The following is a 21300-nucleotide window of genomic DNA, read 5'->3' on the forward strand; positions in this document are numbered from 1 at the left end:
TGATTCATGCAGCAAAAGAACCACTTTATTTACATTGCATGTCTATTTATAGAATTCCAACAGCGACCATGGATTGGACAGTAAGGGTAAGACCTCCTGACTCCATAGGTCCAATCAACCGTCCATCAATCCTCTCTTGCTCCAAAGAGGAATGCAAAACACTCATTGTTTAGAAGAAAGAGTGTGAGAAAGTATAAAAGAATCGGTCAACAATCAGAAGGCTGGAACACAAGGCAACAATCAGAAGGCTGGAACACAAGGCAACGGGGGGGTTGTAGTCAACTTAATAGATCATTGAATAAAAGTATGTGTGGTGAGGATCCTTTGCTCCGAGGGAAAAAGGAGATCTCTGTTCTTGGGCATGAAGTATGAACATAAAAAAAAAAAGAGAGAAAGAGAACATTTACTTTTGAACAGTTCATTCTTAAAAGTAAATACCCCATGAGTTTAACATGACCCATAAATGAAATGAATAATGGCAAAGAGACCAGGTCCCACTTTAATGCCTTTATTGAGAAATCAGCTCTGGGTGGGAGTCCGACGGGTCACGTGCACCACCGCTGCTCCCGATGGATGATCCAGAGGAGGAGGAATTCAGCTTTGCTGTGCAGCAGAGCTGGGTCTTCTGTCCTCACAGGAGTCCCGCAGAAGACACTGGTTAGCTCCTGGTCCAGGGGTGTCATGTCGATCGGATGCTGTTCAAGTCATGGTGACAAGGCAGGAGGGTCCCGGTTGGTGATTTCATCTTCTTCATTCATTTTCTTACTTGGGAGTACCATTTTTAGTTTTCGATGTTATATTGGCTCGTTGTTTTTAGGGTTTTTTTATTACTGAGTTGTGTCCCATAAGCACTTGCGGTCTTCTCATTTGCTCGGCATAATTTTGGGAGCAGCAAAGGCGTTACCCACGGGGAGGGAAAGGGCACAATGACAAGACAATTCCAGGAAGTGGGAATCAGAACAGAACAACAGCAACAATTAACATAAAAATAGGGTGTTTTCCACAGTTAACAGAACATTAACAGAACAAACAGGAGCTTGTTCTTAACATAAACACAGTTTTTGAGACAAGCTGTAAAAATGGGAGGAGTTCGTGGAAAGTAAAGCCACGAAAAAACTGGGGTTTTTTCTTCTTGTGGAGAAGTCCCTATGGCCTGACAAGAGAAGACTCCTCTCCCTAGAGTGAACTGAAAAAGATTTTTTAAGTTGGTAACTGAATGAAGTATTTCTGTATGTTATTTTTAAGAAGGGGAAGGTGTGAAAGAGGGGGGAAGGAGTGGTCTGAAGGTTTTATTCTGAATTTATTAATTCTTTATGTTGTTAATAAAGTTTTCATTTGCACACTTGAAGTTTTAGGCCTGCCTTGCTTTTGCTCCTAATTCTATCTCACAGAAAAAAAAAAAGTATATTAAAATTGTCAAATCTAAACTACTACATATTGAAACATTGTTGCACCAATGAGAAAGTTTATGTGTCTTTGTAAAACACACGTGTAAAGACGAAACCCCTGGGAAAACTCTCTTTCCCTTCCAGCGTCTCAGAAGGCAACACCGGGATGGGCCAGGCAGGGGTGGGTAGACTCTCTGATGCAGGGCTCAGGAAGCCCGCAGGGTCCAATTTTCAACCAGAGCCCCGATAGAAAGGGGGAGGGGAGGCCCGTTGCTAAGATCCGAGACCCCTCTCGGTGTGGCCAGGGACCCCCGTGGCTCGGAAGAACCCTGCCCTGCCGTCGGCCCGGAGGGGCTCCGGGTGACCAGACTCACCCCACCGCCAGCGTGGCCTGGGGGAGACACAACTGGGCCCCGTTCTGGCAAGGCCCCTCCTTTTGCCTGCCGGGTAGGGGGAAAGGAAGACCATCAGCCCGAGGCTGAAATTGAATGTAACAAACACCAGAAAACAGCGATGCAGCCAGAAAACCCACCACAGCTTTCTGGCTGGGCCCTTACAATTCGAGCCCAGCCCCAGAGATGCTTTGAAAAATTCTTTATTGTAAGTAGCTCTGGCCTGCCACCTGGAAGAGATCACAGTACCATCCGCTGCCTGTGCAAGGTATTAACTCTTTCACTGCCCAAACTGAGACTTGCAGATACTTTGTTCTCTCTCCTGAGTGAAAGATGACCAAGATGATGATTCCCACAGAAACAGCATGAAAACACCAAGGTCAGACAACAGGAAGAGTAAAGTCCCAGATGAGGGAAGGAGTAGAGTGGTGGACTAAAATTTCTCTTTTTTTAGGCTATGGAGAAAAGACTCTTCTTTCCCTATAACACATAAAGATATATTATGGGGTGGATGAATGTTTTAACTGTAGACATGAGCAGAAGCATTGGTACTAGAGTAAACAAATGTTAAAATGGCTATGATCCCATAAGTTTAAATAGAGAAGAGATGAAAATCCCCACTGCCCCCCAGGAAAGAAGAAGAAAAACCCCTCTATTTTCAAAGATGAAAAAAGCTTTTGTTTAAACTGTTATAATCATTAAAATGTGTCCCATGAGTTGATAGGGTCCTCAATAATGATTGTGGAAAAACTGTTAAAACTGCTAATTGAGGAAGGGATTTTTACATAGTGATCAAATTTCCATTCTCCTGGGCGGCTGATCACTCTGACATCGAGGCCACAAGAAAAATGTTTCTTATGTAGAAATCTCCAAAATTTGAAGAGAGAAGTCTCCTCTCTCAAGTGAATTAGTGAAAGACTATTTTAGAGATGGTAAACTGACTGAATTGTTTCTGTATGTGGTTGGTGTAAAAGAAAAGAAGTTGTGGGGGAGAGAAGCAAGTGTTCAAGTTTTATGCTGATTCTTATTATTTTTTCCTTATAGTTTCTAATGATAAAAGTTTTCTTTGTACCCTTTGTCCTGGGGTACAATGCAAAAATGTGTATTCTATCACCATCTGTTAAAATGTAGGAGGGGTGGTGATCCTTATCTCTGTGGGAGATATCCTCTGCTGATGTGCCATCTGATAAGATCGGGGATGATCATCGTTATCTATTCACAACCCATCCTTCCTCCAGAAGATATATTCCGTTAATGGGCCATTAAGTCCTATTGTGTGACTGATAAGATTACATCATCCCATTGGGAGATGACCCAGCCAGGGGCAGGAGCCAAGCCTTTCCTACCTAGATAAAAAACTGGGGTTTGGGACACGAAGGCAGTCCTTTCCACTGGATCCCAGAGGAAAGTCGGACCTTTTCCACATCATCGCTGGATCTTCGGAGGAAAACTGCACCTTCTACAGGAGCACTGCTTCAACTGAATCACATCTGTCATCCAGGAGCACTGCAGCCACCATTTATATGGACTGCTACCAACACCCTGACTGACAGGGTGTCAGGTTGTATTTCTGACTGTGTTGGTGGTTGTTTCTTTTATATTATTGCATGTATTTTATTTTTTCTCTTTTCTCCTATTAAATTGTATTACTGACTTGGAGTCTCGCACTGGTTTTACTTTCAAACCAACACACCCTTTAAAGTTTAAACATATTTTGCCTTCCTCCTAATTCTATCTCACAGCAGAAAATAAGTAAATAATTCTACTAGGTGCACTGGCAATTTAGCCAATGCAGAACCTGCATCATAAATTATTACATTGGCTGGGAAATTTCAAATTGGTCAACCAAAACCACTACAGCATGGGAGGTGGGGGTATAAGCCATACTGGACCTGTGTTATTCCTTTTTTGTCTGTTACTCCTTTTTTGTCTTTTCCCTTCTGGGATTCAAGCAAATTTGTGTCACAAATGCTGGCAATAGCTTTACTTGGGAAAAACCTGAGGTTTTTTTTACTTCTCAAACCCATGTTGACAGTTACTGTTATGACCCATCAAATTAGATACCTGTATGCATGATGGGCAAACATACTGGATTGCAGAAAACTTAGGGACAAGTGGTAATAGATTGGGAAGTAAATGTACAAAGGGAGAAAAATGGGTTTGCTTTACATTTTCTCTCAGGAGTGGGGTCCAGGATTTGGTAAAAGAACAGATAGTAAATGAAATGACAAAGCAAACACCACAATCTAATCCTGGGTCAACCCTATGTGAAGATTTGTATACGAAACTCAAACAACAATTAGAAAAGGAAATCGAAATCCCCAGATTAAGGAAATACCTGTTTGTAGATTTTGGGGAAAGAATAATTAAAAATTAAACATAACCAACTTTTGGGTTTGTGGAAGGGGCCTTGATGACAGAGGAATGGCCATGAAAAGGCAGTAGTTTAGGCCCTGTTGAACTCCTTCAATGGAACTGGACAAATATAAGAGGGGATAACTGATCAGAAGGGTTGGTTTTAAGTTCAACAGTGATAGGAGAAGAATGCCTCTGGTGCACTGGGAAAAATTTTCTTAACAGAGTAGGAAGTACTCCCTGTAAGAGATATAAAGTAAGTATTGGAACTTGTATATGGTGAGTGCCAGAAGAACCAATGCTGTATTGGGCCCAGAGAACAACAAATAGGAAAAAATGTAAATATAATAATGATACCAGATGTAAAAATACAGGTAAGAATCCCTATTCTGGAATCCCAAAAAATATCAAGTTTTGGAAAATATAAATCAACAGGATAATGATTATTGGAAAGCACCAGATGGTCTATTTTGGATATGTGGGAAAAGTGTTTACCCAAAACTCCCCCCCGCCCGGTGGAAAGGGAGTTGTACTCTGGGAATCATACAGCCAGGGTTTTTTCCTCTTGCCAGGGTAAGATGAGGATGAACTACAAGTACCAATTTATGAACATTTAAAAAGAAATAAAAGGGAATTGATCGGAGGATTTAAAAAATGGGGAGAAGAAGAATGGCCTCCTGAACACATACCAGAAGTAATTGCACCAAATAATGTCATGGTTTTGATTTGCCAATTTAAATATACTAATTTGCTGCTGTGAGACAGAACCAGGAGCAGAAGCAAGCAAGACAGGCCTAAAACTTAAAAGGGTATAAAAAGAAATTTATTAACTACACAAAGAGGGAAAAAAAACAAATTCAGACTAAGATTTTCAGACAACTCCTTCCTTCCTTCTCCCAAACTTCATAACAACAAAACAAACATACAAAAAACTACTTCATTCAGTTCCCAACTTAAATAGTCCTTTTTTGAGTTCACTTTGGAGAGAGAAGCTTCCTCTTGTCAGGCCATAGGGATTTTTTTTTCCACAAGAAGGAAGAAAACAGTCCTCTCGTGGTTTCATTTTCACAATTTGCATCTGCCCGGGAATCTGCACTCCTCCCAACTCCACAGTGAGAGGAATGTTGAATTTGTCTTTACAAATGAGTTGTGGATCAGCCTGTAGATAAGGCTAGCACTGAGAGATAAAAGAAACAATGGGATGGATTCCACTGATTGATGAATGGAAAGAGATATTTGCCTTTACAAACAAACTGTAGGGCTGCTGATAAATGAAATTGGATATCGAAAGATGAAAGAAGCAACGGGGGGGGAACTATGAATTCTGTAAGAATTAAAAATTAAAAGGGAGGGTTATACATTAGAGGGGAATTTCAGGTATCAGGCGTTCCGGGAAGTCTGTGCCTCTCAAGTACCTCAGCCAATGGGGAAAGAGAGAGGGAAATGCGGCCGGGAAAATAGGATAAAAAGGAGGCTGCGTCCTCCAAAAATGTGAGAGATCCCAGGGGAATGTCCCATGGCCTCTCCCTTTATTCGAATAAAGCAAAAAGGACTCCTCTGTCTCCTTTTTGGACATAAACCTCTGGTGTATGTGGATTAATTTTCCTGACAATTTTGGGGGCTCGTCTGGGATCTTTCCACCGTCCGGGGCGGCGGGCAGCGAGCGGAGCTGAAGGCGCCTCACCCAGTTTGGGTGATCAGCTCCCCTTGGTGCCGGCTGGTACCGGGCGATTGATTGGGTTCCCGAGACTGTCCAGGAGACAGACGAGTGGCGGACCAGGGGGGTCCGTGAAGAGTCCGCAGGGAAGGACTACTGAAAATCTCACCGGTGAGTAAAATGGGATCTTTCGGGGAGCAAACCTGGGAGGGGACCCATGGAGGGTAGCACAGGTAAAACGGGGCACCCAGAGAGGGTTGGAAAGGTGAAGCCACGAAGGGACCCCGGCAAAAGGGATGACGATCCCATAATACCCCCAGAGAGTCCCTTGGGGTGAATGCTGAGGTCTTGGGACAGATTGTATATTCACCCAGACGTAACTATGGAAATGATGGTAAAATATTGTTATTTTGTGTGGCCAGAGTATAAGCTGGCAAGGGGACTTATATGGCTACCTTATGGAACAGATAAAATTCATTTGTGTCGAATTTTGTGGAGGTATCTAGAGGAGAATTGGAAAGGGTGGATTGAAAGGGAATGTGGATTAATATGGGTCAGACAAGAAACAAGAGAAATGTATGTGTTAAGAAAAAAAAAAAAGGAGAAGAGGAAAAAGAGGAGGAAGAGGAAAGTGGTGAGGATTGGGATGTTTTTCAGCACCTTCCCCTGTCTTGTCCTCCAGTGTTGCCAGCTGCAGGTCGTCTGTATCCTCAGCTTTCAGAGCAAGGGGATCAGGAAAATGTTATTCCTACAGCCCCACCTGAGAAGGATAATGGTGTAGGGGGAGGGGAGCAGCATGTTGTATCACCCTCTAGAACTAGAAGAGGAACTCAGTTTAGGGCATCAGAAGCCCCCCAAAAGACAGGGGTACACCAGATGCCACTCGGTCAAGTTCCTTTGGGGGGGTCAAGGGGGAGGATTTGAGTTTGTAATTGTACCACTTACTACCCAGGATATAAGAGGGTTGTAAAAAGAATTACCCCCATATTTGGATGATCCCATAGGGGTGGGGGAAAAGATAGAGGAATATTTGGGAAATGTGGATTATACATGGAACGATTGGGATTTTCTTTTGGGAATTTTGTTTGGGTCATCAGAGAAACGAATGATTTTGCAGAAAGCTCGGCAGCTGTGGTAGGATGAACATCCACAAGCAGCAGGGGGGGCTGGACCCAATGCACCTACGGTGGATGATGCCATCCCCCAGGTAGACCCCCAGTGGGACCCAAATAACCAGGCCAGTCTGGCTCACCGTGATTACCGTGCTTATTTGATCAGGGCAATCAAGTCAGCGGCTCCCAGAACTAACAACATAGCTAAGGCTCTGTCGTTAGAACAGGAGAAACAGGAAAGCCCCTCTCATTGGTTGGAGAGGATTAGGGATGCCTTGAGGAAGCACGGGGGGATGGATCCTGAAGGGCCAGCCTTCAACACATTGCTTAAAGTACAATTTGTTACTAAAACCTGGCCTGATATACGGAAAAGAGTAGAGAAGGATGAAGAGTGGCAGAATAAGCCTCTAGAGGAATTGGTTAAAAAAAACCCACAGCAGATATATGTAAGAAGGGATGAGGAAAAGGCAAAAGCTAAAGCAAGGATGATGGCAGAGTTTTTTGCAGCCCAGGAGGAATAAACCGCAGGGTCCAAGGGGTCCCCAGGGACAGAGGGGACGGGGTCGGCCACAAGGAAGTGGCAGAGGGATTCCCTCCTCGGCAGGGGACAGCCGACCCAAACAGCGGCTGGGGAATAACCAGTGTGCTATCTGCAGGTCAGAAGGGCATTGGAAAAACGAGTGTCCGCAAAAACAACTGGACCCACAGGAGAAGGAAGTCCAGAGGATAATGGAAATGGATTGTTAGGGGTGTCAGGGGCTCCTATTATATCAAGGACCCACCACTCAGGAGCCCTTGATAACTTTTAAGGTGGGTCCGGATCGAGAGGAGGCGTGTTTTCTGGTAGACACGGGGACCTCTCTGTCCACCTTAAATTTTATACCTAAGGGGGGGAAATTGTCAAAAAGATCCTTGGTTATTCAAGGAGTAAGCGGGAAGGATGAGCGAGTGCATTTTATTCAACCGCTGTTAATAAATGTGGGGGACAGATTTGAACTGCATGAATTCTTGTTTGTTCCTAATTGTGATTGTAATTTACTGGGAAGAGATTTGATGGCTAGAACAGGAATGCAAATTAGCATTGTAAGAAGTGACACGGAGTCCGAAACTGTGATATCTTTGTGTAAAATGTCTGAGAAGGCTTATGCTAAAATAAATCCGGAAGTATGGGCAGCTCCAGGGAAATATGGGAAACTGGACATAGAGCCTCTCCAAATTACTTTGAAGCAACAAGGACAAGTGGTGTCTAAAAAGCAATACCCTCTTTCAAGGGAGGGAAAGAAGGGGTTACAGCCTGTTATTGAGTCCCTGCTAAAAGCAGGTCTTTTAGAGCAGTGTATGTCTCCCTATAACACTCCTATCCTGCTGGTTAAGAAACCAGATGGAACCTACAGAATGGTGCAGGATTTAAGAATAATAAATGAGATTGTCAATCCAAGGCATCCCACGGTTCCAGATCCATACACAATCCTAAATCAAATCCCTTCTTCACATCAGTATTATTCTGTACTGGATTTGAAGGATGCTTTCTGGGGGTGTCCAATCACAGAAGATAGTAAACAGTATTTTGCTTTTGAGTGGGAACAGGAGGAAGGAGGGAAAATGATAAAACAACAATTGACATGGACAGTACTCCCTCAAGGATATACAGAGTCACCAGTTCTGTTTGGGCAAGCTTTGCAGAAAATATTAAGAGAGTTTACTCCACCCTCAGGAGTCAAGTTGTTGCAGTATGTAAATGATTTGCTCTTTTCAGGGGAACAGGAAAAGGTGGTTGAAGAGGCTACTGTAAAGCTGCTTAATTTTCTTGCAAAAAAAAAGGGGACTTAGAGTATCCAAAAAAGAAACCACAGTTAGTAAAAAAATGGTCAAATATTTGGTACACATTTTGTCTGAAGGGTTACGGTGTATTCATCCAGAAAGGATACAAGGGATTTTACAGGTACCATTACCCCAGACGAAAAAGGAGTTACGGCAGTTTTTAGGGTTAGTGGGGTACTGCAGAGCATGGATCGAGGATTTTTCTGTGGTGGCCAGACCTTTATATAACTTTTAACCCAAAACAGTCCTAATGTCGTGGTATGGACACCAGAAGGAGAGAAAAGCTTTAAGAAATTAAAAGACAAATTGGTTAAGGCCCCAGTCTTAGCTCTTCCAGATGCAGAAAAAGAATTTCAGCTATATGTGGATGTCAAACAGGGTCATGCTAAAGGAATTTTGGTGCAAGAGCATGGGGGAACACGGAGGCCTGTTGCCTGTTTTTCTAAGTTGTTAGACCCGGTGGCCAGAGGCTGGCCCCATTGTCTGCAGAACTGTGCAGCCACAGCTCAGATGGTGGCTGAGGCCCGAAAGCTGACAAGGGGAGGGTATCTCATTGTTAAAGTCCCACATCAGATTAAAGCTTTGTTAACTGAAAGAGCCTCTAAGTGGATGACGAGTGCTCGATTATTACAGTATGAATCTTGTTTAATGGAACAGGAGGATTTAGAATTTAAAGGTGGGGAAATTTTTAATCCAGCCTCTTATTTAAATGGCCCTGGAGAAAAGGGGGGCCAGGAAGAAATCCATGATTGTATCCAGGTTATAGACCTCCAGACACGGGCTAGGGAAGATCTACGAGATATTCCCTGGCCTGAGGGAGAGAATGTGTTCATTGATGGGTCCTCCAAGGTGGTAGAAGGGAAACGATTTACAGGATACTCTATCGTGAATGGAAAGCAATTAAAGGAAGGGGGGAGGTTACCAGCCACCTGGTCAGCTCAGACAGCAGAGCTGCACACGCTTGTGAGAGCCTGTGAATTATACCAGGACAAGACAGTAAATATATTTACTGATTCTAAATATGTATATGGGGTAATACATGCATTTAGAAAACTATGGAAAGAAAGAGGTTTATTAAGCTGCAGAGGAAAGAAGAAAATAATTGGTATACAAAGGATGGTAAGCAGTGGATACCAAAAGCTCTAGCCTTACAATTGTTAAAACAACTTCATGAAAGGAGTCATTGGGGCTCCCGAGGACTGGCAGAAGCCTTCCTCAAAATGAACACTGTTGTTGGTCTCTTTATCCTGGCAAAGCGAGCTATTGAATGTTGTTTGACTTGTGCTAAAACCAAGAACAAAGTTACAAAGAAACTGGCCGGGGAGGGAGGTGTTGGGCAGTATGTCCCTTCCAGAGATGCCAGGTGGATTTTACTGAAATGCCTCGAGTGGCAAGATTTAAATATCTTCTGGTAATAGTATGTCAATTAACCGGGTAGCCAGAAGCATTTCCAACTGTTTCAGCAACTACAGGATCAGTTATTAAAGTATTTTTGAAACAAATAATTCCAAGATATAGGATGGTGGAAGCAATAGATTCAAATAAGGAAACTCATTTTACAGGAAAAATTCTTCAAGAAGTTATGACTGCTTTAGGAATACGGTGGAACCTCCATACCCCCTGGCACCCACAAAGTTCGGGTCAGGTTGAGAGAATGAATGGAGAAATAAAGAAACATCTCCTGAAGCTGGTGATAGAAACTAAGATGCCGTGGGTACGGCTCCTGCCCCTGGCTTTAGCAAGAATAAGAGCCAGACCCAGGGGAGATATTCAATTATCTCCCTTTGAATTGATGTTTGGAATTCCTTACCCTTGTAATTCTCAGCCTAGTGGGGGGATAGAGATAAGTGATGTGTATTTAAAACAATATGTGGCTCGGATACTGTCTCTTGTGAAATCTCTTCGACAGGAAGCTCAGCTGGCACAGACCTTGCCTTTGGACTTTGCTGTTCACAACATCCAACCGGGACACTGGGTCCTAGTTAAGGAGTGGGAAGAAGCACCACTGGTGGCGAAGTGGCGTGGACCTTTCCAGGTGTTGCTGACCACAGAAACAGCCGTCAAGACAGCTGAACACGGGTGGACCCATCACACTCGGGTCAAGGTCTCTGCAGCCCCAGAGGTTTGGACATCTCAGCTGGAGGAGAAGGACGGGAAGCCGCGACTGACACTCGGCAGGAGTGGACTGGAGCAGTAGCCAATGCGTCGACATCGGGGGAAGCCTCGTGTGCCCACCCACAGACTGCCTGCTGAAATAGTTTGTGTGGGCATCCCTCCTCTCAGATCTCCAGTCATTGGGGGCCAACCCTTGCTGTCATTGTTTTCTTTATGTTAAGCTGTTTCTGTGCCTTCACTCGCCACAAGTGGTGTGAAAGACAACGTGAAAGTAAAAATTAAGTTAGGAAATTACATTACACAATCAGAATGTTTCTCTTAATAATGTTACCTTTATATTATCAGTTAGGTTGGAGCCAAGAATGGGAAAATAATTGTTTTTACCTTAGGAGAAAAAGTAGCAAAAACCTTTAACCTTAGCAATTGTTGGGTCTGTGGAGGGCCAGGAGAATCTGAAAACTAGCCATGGGTGGCCAGCCCAGTAAAACCTAAATAGTAGATTAACACCCTCAGTAAGGTCCGTAATGGAACAGGATTTTAGGATGAAGAAGGAAGTCCATGGCGGCTTCATTCTTCTGAAAAAGGCACTTATTGTCTAAATAGACAAGTAGATGACAATAAAAAAGTAGTGAAAGAAATAGCAAAATGAATAAAAAAATTAGCTCATGTACCAGTCCAAACATGAAAAGGATGGGAATGGGACATGTTTTCTTGGCTACCTGGTGGACTATAGGTTAAACAATTACTTTTTTTTCCTCTTATGTGCTGTAGCAACTCTAATCTTTTTACCATGCATGATCCCTTGCTTAGTACAACTTATTCAACATGTGATCAAAGGGATGCAGGTAATAGCCACGCCTACTGATCCAGAGATGGTTACAAAAGGACAGATATTGATGTTACTCCAAATAATTACAAAACCAAAAAAGACTCAGGAACAAGAAATTAAGTCAATGATTGCTAAAGTTTGTAAAGACAATTATTAAAAAATAAAAGAGGAGGGATTGAGAGGAATGTTGAATTTGTCTTTACAAATGAGCTGTGGATCTGCTTGTACATAAGGCTAGCACTGAGAGATAAAAGAAACAATGGGATGGATTCCACTGATTGATGAATGGAAAGAGATATTTGCCTTTACAAACAAACTGTAGGGCTGCTGATAAATGAAATTGGATATCGAAAGATGAAAGAAGCAACGGGGGGGGAACTATGAATTCTATAAGAATTAAAAATTAAAAGGGAGGGTTATATATTAGAGGGGAATTTCAGGTATCAGGCGTTCCGGGAAGTCTGTGCCTCTCAAGTACCTCAGCCAATGGGGAAAGAGAGAGGGAAATGCGGCCGGGAAAATAGGATAAAAAGGAGGCTGCGTCCTCCAAAAATGTGAGAGATCCCAGGGGAATGTCCCATGGCCTCTCCCTTTATTCGAATAAAGCAAAAAGGACTCCTCTGTCTCCTTTTTGGACATAAACCTCTGGTGTTTGTGGATTAATTTTCCTGACACACTGAACCTTGGTTTGCAGCCTCTTCTTATACTGTGGTTTCTCGTTGTTCACAAATTCACAAAGCCTTTGGGTGATAATCAGTCACAGATAGCCATCTGGTCCTTGTGGATGACCACCAGGGAAGTTCTGGGAATCTGGTTTTTGGGATAGGCAGTATTGATTAGACAAAGGCAGGAAGGTGTTATGAATGATGTTCTATTTTTTCCAATTTATCAAGCAACAAGATTAAATTTAATAGTAAGTTTTTAAGAGTAACAAAATGAATACAATCAAAGTATTGGAGATGACAATTAAAGTATTGGAGATGAAACAATCAAAGTGCATATATTTAAGAATATACAAAATTTGGCAGTAAGTAATTTAGTATAATTGAGGTTCGTATAAAGCATAAGCAAAACCGACCGGGGAGGGGCCCCCCTCCGACCGGGGATACGGGGAGTGGCTCGCCATTCCTCACGTATCAAAGCATTTGGGCTAACAATCCCACTTATATACTATAGGCTACAAAAGTTTCTAGGAAGCTCCTCCTAGTTTCTATTCCTAAAATCTACGTAACTATACTGCACGGCGCATGCTCTACTAATGGGTTAGGGGGTCTCTCATCCTTTTGAGGGTCTTATTTCCGGTGAAGGCTCATCATCTTCATCGGTGACCTAGGTGTGACCTGCAGGTAGCGCAGGCGCCCTGTGTGACTGAGCAGATGTTTTCCATAACATGACTCTAATTAAGTCCCATGCTTGGAATCATTCCATTTTTGACAGCTTCAAGGTTGAAGCTGTATTTCTAGATGCTGCTTATCAGACCTCCGTCCTTCTACTATTCTTATCTGACTTTCTTCCAACCTTCTTCTTGGACTCCCAACATCTGGAAGATGTCTTTTGTCCTGTCTCACCCATCTCCCCCCCTCACTCTGTAACAATTGTCTTCTATTGATCTAAATACAATTTTGTTAATATAGTTACAACTTAATTAGCATGAATCACATTTATCACAAAGGTCTTTTTGGGAAGTCCGATTTTGCAAGCTGGTAGCCGATACAACTTATTTGGAAAACATAACATAACATATTATAATGTAACATAATACAACATAATATAACAAGGTGATTTTAAACAGAATGATTTTATCATATAATTTCCTTTATCTAGTGTCCATGTTTCACTTCAGAGCTTAGTATTTTGGTTTATACAAACCCCAATGCTTTTGTGATTAACATGAATCTTTTATCAATTGTCACACTTGCCTAGTTTTGGGCATTAGTAGGCGGTTCGGGAAGGCTGTACCTTCCTTGAACTTCAGGAATGGGGAAAGGAAGAGGGCAACATGCGGTTGGGAGTTTAGGATAAAAGGAGGCTGCGTCCTCGGAAAACTCGAGAGAGAAATCCCACGGGGTTATTCCCCAGTTGACTTCCTCCCTTTATTCGAATAAAGTTGCAGGACTCTTCTGTCTCCTTTATGAACACTGGCTTTTCATAGCGTGATTTTCCGCACAAGTGGGAGCCCGGAAGAAGCTGAGGGCGGGGGCCGGGGCTAAAAGGCTGGGTGGGGCCGGGCGGCCATTTCACTGCCTTCTCTGTCACCCGAGGCCACGGACCCCAGACTAGGCCGCCGTTGCTACGGTGACTGGCAAGTGGCGCCCCGCCCTGCATCGCGCGCCGAGCTCCGCCCCGGCCAATCGGAGGGGTGGTGGCAACGGAGTGAGGTTCCTTTTGTTCAGCCATTTCAAAAGCTTTAGTGGGTTTCGGCACTGAGCTGTGGAAGCGGAGGACTGGCTGCTTCGCTTCCTCGCCACTTCTCTGCCGTCGGGGTATGGGATGGTGTGGGTAGGTGTTTGGGCTACGAGGGGCGGGCTGGGACGTCCCATCTCCGGCAGCCGCTGCCCGCATGCCTACGGGCGGCAGTCGGGCCGGTTGGGTAGCTGGGCAGCCAGCCGCTGGGAGGGGAGCCATGCGGGTCCGGACCTAGGCTGCTCCCTCTCTTCCCGCTGTCGTTGGCGGGCTGTGTCGTCTCGCTGGATGGATGGATGGATGGATGGATGGATGGATGGATGGATGGATGGATGGATGGTGGGGGAAGACCGGGCAGCCACCCACCTCTCCAGCTCTCTCGGCTCCTCCCAGTGCTACAGCTGGTGTCGTCCCTGCAGCCCTGCGGTGAAAATCACCTGGGGAATATAAGAAAGTGTCCATATTTCCTGCCCTTTTTTTTTTTTTTCTGCGGTGTATAGGGTCCCCGCTGACCAGATCTGGCTAGGTGGATTTTCTTGTTTGTTTTTTTTTTCCCTAAGAAATATTCGAAAGGAATGAAATTCCGTGATTGTTTTGCACTTTTGTTTGTTTGCTTCCTTGGGGAGCTTGTTAGTTTAGGTGCTTAATGGAAATAGCGGATGGAACTTGTAAAGCCGTTGTGGAGTGAATGTACAAAAGGCACAAACGCCTTTTGGGGTTGGCATAAATGATTTGTTCAGTCTTCAAGCTCTTAATTTCCTTGCTGTGAAGGTAACAATTCTGCTCCCTTGAATTTGCGCTCAGGACCCAAGAGATCCTTCTACTGTGAGGCTTGTTCTGCTATGCATTCTGGCCACCACAGGTTCATAACTTGTTTGCTTGCCTTCTTGGCTGTTTAAGTAGTCCTTAATGTAGTATTTGAGTATTTCCCAGATATTAGTAAATCCTTACAACAGTCATTGAACAAAACTTTAATTTGTACGTAGTTAAACAGAAAAAATAATTGCATGGCCAAGATCATACAAGGAGCCTTTGCTGGAATTGGAAAGTGAGCCTATGTTTCTAACTAAGAATCTCATCTGTGTGTAAAAATAACCGTTTATGGTCTGTTTCTAAAAGTCCTCACTTTGCATCTGCTGTGTGAACTGTAGTTATTTTGATATTATATGTGGGAGGATGGGGGAAAGCTGCTCACAGTTGGGAAGTTTTTACATGATCATTATTACTTTAAAATGTATTTGATCAAAATTTTTCCTGAGGAAGAACTTCTTTAATGTGTGGGTGACTGCGTACTGGAACAGATTGCCCAGAGAGGTTCTGGCATCTCCCTCACTGGAGATATTCAAGAACTATCTGGATGCAATCCTGTGCCATGTGCTCTAGGATGACTCTGCTTGAGCAGGGAGGTGGGACTAGATGACCCACTGTGGTCCCTTCCAACCTGACCCATTCTGTGAAAATATCAGTTAGCTTATACTCAAAGCACTATAATGCAAAGGGATAATTATGATCCTGCAAAAGCAGGGTTAAAAAGCAGTTTACTCTGTCTTAAAGGTGGAAGGCTCTGGTTAGAATTAATATTGGCTAAGGACCATTTTTACCATTGGATATAGGCAGTTACACAGATTTAGAGGCTTCTGAAATTTATATAAATGTAAGCACAACTGCTAAACTGAGCTAAGCATGTCTTGTGGCAGGAAGGTAAAAATAACATTAATGGTGGATTTATGAATGTAGACTTATTGGATTATCTGACATATGTTTTTCTAGTATATTTATTTAGATTGCAGTTTAGGAGTGCTTGTATGCAGATATTGAAGAGAACCGATATATGTGCTTAATTTTAGGTTCATGTTGTAAATTGGAGCAACACCAGGGACTGAGTTATCTTATAATCAGGTGATAGGTACACACAGATCTCTCCAGCAGACTGGCAGAGTTGGAATAGAGTTTAATTCAATCAAATTTAATTCCTATTCCTACTTTGGGCAGACCAAGATGCTATAGCTACAAAGGAGAGTGGCAGAAGGCAAAGTATAATCCTCCTTCATAAAAGCTGATATTCAGAACCTGTATGGTCTAAAGATCAGGGCTAAAATCAATACTGAGATTTTATTTTTTAAATGTTTCATTGATAAAGATCTCCTTTTGTAGGCTCAGCATTGTCACTGTCAAAAGTTTGGACCACAGGTTTGTGAAACTTCTGCACTGATCAATGCATTATTGTCAGTAGAATTGTGTCAGTGAGATGCAACGGGGAGGATTTTTCTTTGCTTTTTTTTTGAAAGGGCTAGGACTGTTTTTGCCATTATTTTCATGCCCTAATTATGTTGTAACTTTGAGTAGATTTTACCACAGAAATGAATTTTACTAGTTAATTCAGTTCCAGATTCTTTGAACATTCCAATATATGTAACAGTAGAATATTTTGGTCACCTATTCAACTTTTTAAAATTATTTTATAGTATTGATTTCGATAGCTTGGATCGGTTTTCTCTATATTTTGATAGATTTCATATCTATATGATATTTGAAAAAATGAATATGTATTTATGTGTATAATATACAGAAGCTACAGGGGCTCAGAATCAGGGCTGTAATTCATATTGAAATTTTATTTTAAAAATATTTAATTGGTAGATATATATTTCTGTAGATCCAGTGTTGTTTGGTTTATGTATGTGATCTATCATATACATGATAAATCAGTGTACATAATAATCTGTTTATGTATGTGCACATGGAGGCCATGGAATGTGGCATCTTTTAATGATAAAGAAATAAATTTCCAAACATCACTTTTAGCCTTCCGTTTTCCCTTTCCAGACCAGATTCCAGAGTGTAATTTAATCAATTATAAAGATCACTGTTAATTTTCTGTGTACTGAATGCTTTGGAAATTTGTCCATGTATATGTATATTTTTAGCCAAACAAAATTAATGTGTTAAGAAAACTTGGGGGTTTTGAGCCTTGAGTATAAAGTTACTGTTAAATTATTCCTCTGTTAAATAATTTAATTTTATATAACATTTTCTGCAGGCCATTGTGAAATCCCTTAAACATTCAAAATATGTCGATTATGTAGAAGTTGCCATTAAATACATTGATTTAAATAATTGATCGATGCTAAAGACACAGGATAAGGCAAGATAAAATGTTTTTTGGAGAATAGAAAATAGTAGTTACAAAGATGCATGGAAACTGTTACTCTATTAGAAACCAAAAAGGAAATACTTGCAGAAATTATGGTGAGGTAGCACAGACCAGGGGCTTCCAAACCTACTTAGGAGGTATATGTTCATCATTAGTAACTTCTGGCATCCAGAGTCACATGTCTTTCTAACCACATAAAACCAGAATCTCATCTATGGCTTTTCTGCTCCCAGCTTTCCTACTGGATGTTCTTGTCTTGCAAGCTAGGATTGCAGTCCAATGCTCATACTCACATTCCCCATCCATTCACACACCTGCAGAAGTTTAATTTTTCACTTCAGCCACATCCTTTCCCCTTGCACATGTCCAAATCCTGACTCTTCACTTCCAGCAAGTACAAAGTAGAACCTCAGTTACCCATGTGTATGCCATCACCCTAATCCTGGTCTTCCTACTTCACCATGTTTCGGCCCTCTTTCTGTATCCTGAACTAGAAGTGCAAGTTTGCCTGGAGGCAGCAGAGCTGTTCATTGTTGTTGAATGCAGATGGTGGCTGCAGTAGTTCCTAACTGTGTTTACAGAGCCTTTATAAGACTTAATAGGCAGTTACTCTGCTGCCTGTGTAAAAGCAGAGAGAGCCAGGAGCTGTGGCTCAGTAGTTCAGCATTGAGCATTTCACAAAGCAGGCATGAGTGGTATGTGCACTATAGTTTGGCCACCTTTCTTATAGAGAAGCAAGAAAAGTCAGTAGCAGACAACTGTGGAGAGGCAAGAGTAATTCTCATTGGAGAATAAAAAGCACAGATCTGATTTTTAAACCAAAATAAGCTAAAACAATGCAAAAGTCCAAATAGATGCCTTTATTTCGGTCTGCTTCACATCAGCTGAGCTTGAATTCATTCCTTAAAAAAAAAAAAAAGCATAAGCCAGCCCTAAATTTCAAGAAATTGTTCCACACAAGATTTTGAAAATTGACATATAGGCAAGTTAAAGCTAAACTGATATAACTGTCTTGTGCAGTTAAGCCCTGAGCTATCTGCCTGGAAATCAGGAGGTATTTTACTGCATTCTGTTAGGTGTGATGTAGGTAAGTGGAGCTGACATAAGAGGTGAAAGTTTCAGTTGTTGAATCAGCTCCATAAGTAGTTAAAACAAATATAAGGTTTGAATAAACCTTTTGAGCACATGGGAAACAATTGCATCAACAAGAACACTCTAATAATGTAATTACATTCTCCATTTTTTGTGAGAAACTAGTCAGCACTAGGTTGAAAACACTGGAGTCTGAAGAGACATGCTATTGGAGCTCCATAGAAAAGGAATTAAGGTAGATAAGGTGATGAGAGGAAATGATTGGTTAAAAAAATTATGGGTTTGTGTTTCTCTCTTGCACAGTGCAAATATGTGTGTGTTTGGGTGTCACATCTTCAAATATTTATTTAAAAATCCTTTAACCTTTGATATGTAAAAATCTAGTTGGTCATTTGGTCATGTTACCAAACATCTTGAGACATCTTCCCTTCCAAAGTCCTCCTGTCTGTAAAAAATACTATAGAAAGTCTTGTATTTCTTGACTAAAAACTGAATAATGCACTGTATTTCACACAATGTTTTGCTTCTGGAGAATACCCTATTGCAGTTGTTCTCTGAGCCAATGAATACTTGTAATATATTTGTTCTGGTTTAGGGTAAATTTGGGAGGAAACTTTTGAATGGGGTTCTTTTAGGAAACAGATTTAAGTAGTCTTTCTTCTAACTCATTCAGGGAAAAAAATTTTTTGGAGAGAAGTGGAAAAAATAGCTGTTTATTTAACAGGAAAAGTACTTCCCAGCACAAAAATGAACACTACTAAACAGCAAAACTTTTTGTCACTCTGAAGAGATGACCAATTTAGAAGAATTTCTTTTGTGGGTTGCAGCCTGGCTTAGTTGGTTTTCAGTCTTTTCAGTGCTGGGAAATGCTGTGCCCCAGGCCAGGCCTGGTGGGCCACAGGTGTGAGCTCCCGGTGCTCTTCTGGGTTTTCAGTCTAGAGTAGGTTTGAACAATTCTAAGAAAAGGGGACAAAAACTACAATCTAGGGAGCTTCTTTGCCTCAGCTAGCCAGAAAAACTAACTAAAAGCAAAGGAGAGCTCTTTCTCGCTGTTTACTGCAGACAACACAGTCTGTGTGAAGGATGCAGGGAAGCAAGTGTAGTTTCTGATAACAAACTCTGCACCTCTTTTTTCTTCCTTCAATTCTGGAACCAGTTTTAAAGCTGTAGAACTTAATATTCAACACTAACAGACGATTTGGAGATAGAAGCATCCTAAAGTCACCCCAGGACAATATTTTACAATTTATAATATATCTTTGAGTTTAACAAGGAAGCATATTTAGATTAGGCACTGTTCGTTCTAGTGATTCTCTTAATTTCTTGGTGATTGCACAGAATCAAAATAGCAAACAAAAATTAAAGCACAATTGGCAGTATTTTCACAGCTTCCTTCATTTGGAGCTGTGTTGGTTTGAAAGTAAAACCAGTGTGAGACTCCAAGTTAGTGATACAATTTAATAGGAGAAAAGAGAAAAAATAAAATACATGCAATAATATAAAAGAAAACACCACCGACAAAGTCAGAAATACAACCTGACACCCTGTCAGTCAGGGTGTTGGTAGCAGTCCGTATAAATGGTGGCTGCAGTCCTCCTGGATGCCAGATATGATTCAGTTGAAGCAGTGTTCCTGTAGAAGGTGCAGTTTTCCTCCAAAGATCCAGCGATGATGTGGAAATGGTCCGACTTTCCTCTGGGATCCAGTGGAAAGGGCTGCCTTCGCGTCCCAAACCCCAGTTTTTTATCTAGGTAGGAAAGGCTTGGCTCCTGCCCCTGGCTGGGGCATCTCCCAATGGGATGATGTAATCTTATCAGTCACACAATAGGACTTAATGGCCCATTAACGGAATATATCTTCTGGAGGAAGGATGGGTTGTGAAAAGATAACGATGATCATCCCCCTGACTTTTTCAGATGGCACATCAGCAGAGGATATCTCCCACAGAGATAAGGATCACCACCCCTCCTACATTTTAACAGATGGTGATAGAATACACATTTTTGCATTGTACCCCAGGACATAATCCACCCCTTATTCTATTAACATCTACATCATACCCAAACCAATACCCTCTTACAGATATATAATACAAAATGAAACCTTACATACAGTTCTCACTAAAAATTAGGTCTCCTTGCGGTAGACAACGGGTTTCCCCATCTTTCTGCATTTCCCACCAAGTGCAAACAGGTCCTTGAGCAAAAACAATCCCACGGATTGGTTTGCCTTTGCCTGTGGTGGGATTAATCCAAACAGTCTTTCCTAAAATACCTTTCATGTGTACCACAGGGACCTTGTCCCCATCCACTGTGTGCAGGGGTTCAGAGTGGGCAGGACCGGCTCGATTGATGGACCCTCGGGTGTTAACCATCCAGGTGGCTTTGGCCAAGTTCATTTCCCAATTTCTGAAGGTTCCACCACCAAGTGGTTTCAAAGTAGTCTTAAGGAGTCCATTGCACAGTGCAACTTTCCTGGCAGCTGGTGCGTGGTAAGGGATATGATATATCCATTCAATACCATGTTCTTTGGCCCAGGTGTTGATAAGGCTGTTCTTGAAATGGGTTTCGTTGTCTGATTCAATTCTCTCAGGGGTACCATGCCTCCAAAGGACTTGTTTTTCTAGGCCCAAGATGGTGTTCTGGGCAGTGGCCTGAGGCACAGGGTAGGTTTCTAACCATCCTGTAGTTGCTTCCACCATGGTCAGTACATAGTGTTTGCCCTGGCAGGTTTGGGGAAGGGTGATGTAGTCACTTTGCCAGGCCTCCCCATTCCTGTACTTCGACCATCGTCCACTGTACCACAGAGGATTCACCCGCTTGGCCTGTTTGATTGCAGCACAGGTCTCGCAGTCGTGGATGACCTGTGAGATGCTGTCCATGGTAAGGTCCACCCCTCGGTCACGGGCCCATCAGTACGTTGCATCTCTCCCATGATGACCAGAGGCATCATGGGCCCAATGAGCTAGGAATGATTCTTCCT

General features: G+C 42.3%; 1 protein-coding gene across 7 annotated transcripts in view; it reads left to right on the forward strand.

Annotated features, from left to right (window-relative positions):
- The first annotated feature begins 14033 nt into the window (after positions 1 to 14033).
- Positions 14034 to 21300, forward strand: part of LOC148220323 (transportin-1-like) — a 143553-nt gene continuing 136286 nt past the window's right edge. For 6 of the 7 annotated variants that reach the window (XR_015798843.1, XR_015798845.1, XR_015798847.1 and 3 more), the window contains exon 1: positions 14034 to 14168. The gene's annotated coding sequence lies outside the window, so the exon portion shown is untranslated. The remainder of the gene's footprint in view (positions 14169 to 21300) is intronic. The other variant, XR_015798844.1, reaches the window with a different exon arrangement.

This window comes from Sturnus vulgaris, chromosome W, assembly GCF_052056855.1.
Source record: "Sturnus vulgaris isolate bStuVul1 chromosome W, bStuVul1.hap1, whole genome shotgun sequence".
NCBI classification, from domain to species: Eukaryota; Metazoa; Chordata; class Aves; order Passeriformes; family Sturnidae; genus Sturnus; species Sturnus vulgaris.